At 48.5% G+C, this 1,753-nt stretch overlaps 1 protein-coding gene across 4 annotated transcripts in view; it reads right to left on the bottom strand.

Annotated features, from left to right (window-relative positions):
- The window catches only part of LOC106531859 (CMP-N-acetylneuraminate-beta-galactosamide-alpha-2,3-sialyltransferase 1), a 98,346-nt gene extending 96,943 nt beyond the window's left edge, over positions 1 to 1,403 (bottom strand). For 2 of the 4 annotated variants that reach the window (XM_014027795.1, XM_014027798.1), the window contains exon 1: positions 889 to 1,403. The gene's annotated coding sequence lies outside the window, so the exon portion shown is untranslated. The remainder of the gene's footprint in view (positions 1 to 888) is intronic. The other 2 variants (XM_014027796.1, XM_014027799.1) reach the window with 1 other exon arrangement.
- Positions 1,404 to 1,753: the final 350 nt, after the last annotated feature.

Genomic DNA, 1,753 nt, shown 5'->3' with positions numbered 1-1,753 from the left:
AGGACCTGACAGCCCATATCAAATGGCCTGGTACCCCATACTCCCGGAGAACCCCCCACAAGGCCCCCCTTGGGACACGGTCGAACGCCTTCTCCAAGTCCACAAAACACCTGTAGACCGGTTGGGCGAACTCCCATGCACCCTCCAGGACCCTGCTGAGGGTGTAGAGCTGGTCCAGTGTTCCAGGACCAGGACCAAAACCACACTGCTCTTCCTGAATCCTCAGGAAACATCTAATAATTATTTCCTGAAACTTTAATTAAAATCCACCACGTGTTTCACCACATATTCTGTTAACAGATAACTGACTCCAAATAATTAACAGCAAAGTTTTAAGTGTGTGTTTTCTATCAGTGCTCAGAATATGTGTTGAGTCCCAGTCTCAGCTACTACCACGCTAAATTTTAGATAAATATCTGTAACTTTAGCTGAGTTTGAGGTGTTTTTGTTGTTTTGAAGGTCAGTTGACCGTAGCAGCCGTCTTCCACCAGGTCTGCTGCAGAAGTTAATCAGTTTTAAAATCACATCCTGTGATTATTTCCTGTGAGTTTCATCAAAAATCCATTTATGAGATATTTTGCTGACAGACACACAAAGGCAAAAACACAACCTCCCGTGTGATAAGTCTGGGTACCTGCTGCTGATGATGAACCTGTTTTAATTTGAAAATAAAGGGAATTACAAGAATAAAAGTATTTAAAACCGTGTTGATGCTGTCAGGTCAGCGTTTCAAACTGATAATCTGAGCAGAATAAAGTTACAGAGCAACACCTGGTCAGCGGCTCCCTAAGACTTTAATCCTGCGCGCGCCTCTCACTTCAAAGTACCGAGCTTTACGGCTATAATTAGAAGCAAAGGTGAGAACAGAACCAGAACATGTTTCCATACCTACTGACCCAGAGTCGGTCCCGAGCTGAGGTCCGGTGCAGTCAGCGCGGTGTGGCGGCGGCAGCCAGCGGAGGAGAGCTGCTCAGAACCCCGCCGCGGCTTCAAAGCACCCGCCGGGGGGCGGAGACCCGCTCCAAACTGGTACCCAAACCCCGTTAAACACCTTTACCAGGTGGAGGTACCGCGAGGAAGTTCAGCACTCGTGGAAGAAAGAACAAAACAAAACATCCTCCTCCTCCTCCTCTCCTCCTCCTCCTCCTCTTCTCCTCCTCCTCCTCCTCTTCTCCTCTGTGAGGGAGGCTGGCTCCGCTCCGCAGCTCCGTCAGTGAGAGACGTGCGGGTTAAATCCTGACCATGCGGGACACGCTGCTGCTGCTGCTGCTGCTGCTGCTTCACCGGAACACCTGCAGGAGCCCCCCGCCCCCCGCACATATAAAATCACGTTATTTGTTATGTGTCGCGTGCCCTACACTGCCTGAGGAATAAGAAGCTGAGACACCAGCTCAGCCACCTTAAAGGGATAGTTCGGCTTTTTTTTCTAATGCAAACGGGTTTTTATGAACAGTAACTATCTTACCTGTTGTAGATAGATTTTTGAAAAGTGTCATTTGCTGTGTCCAAAACGACAGGCCGGGTCCTCCGGAGGACCCAGACTGCCCGGTCGCGGCGGGCCGGGTCCTTGGTAGACCGGGAAGACCGGGGAAAAAAGAGGCTGTGAATTTGGACGGTCTAGCCTCCCCTCCTCACCCCGGCGTACATCACATAGCAACTGTGACGACGCTAAACAAGCAAACTTAAATCAAAATTAGAAAAATATCAATACATTAGTATTATTAATATCACAAAACTATAAAATTAACTTAAA

The sequence above is a fragment of the Austrofundulus limnaeus genome, unplaced genomic scaffold (genome assembly GCF_001266775.1).
Source record: "Austrofundulus limnaeus strain Quisiro unplaced genomic scaffold, Austrofundulus_limnaeus-1.0 Scaffold683, whole genome shotgun sequence".
In the NCBI taxonomy this organism is placed as follows: domain Eukaryota; kingdom Metazoa; phylum Chordata; class Actinopteri; order Cyprinodontiformes; family Rivulidae; genus Austrofundulus; species Austrofundulus limnaeus.
The sequence above is the reverse complement of the archived record's forward strand: the minus strand, read 5'-3'. Positions and strand labels throughout refer to the sequence as shown.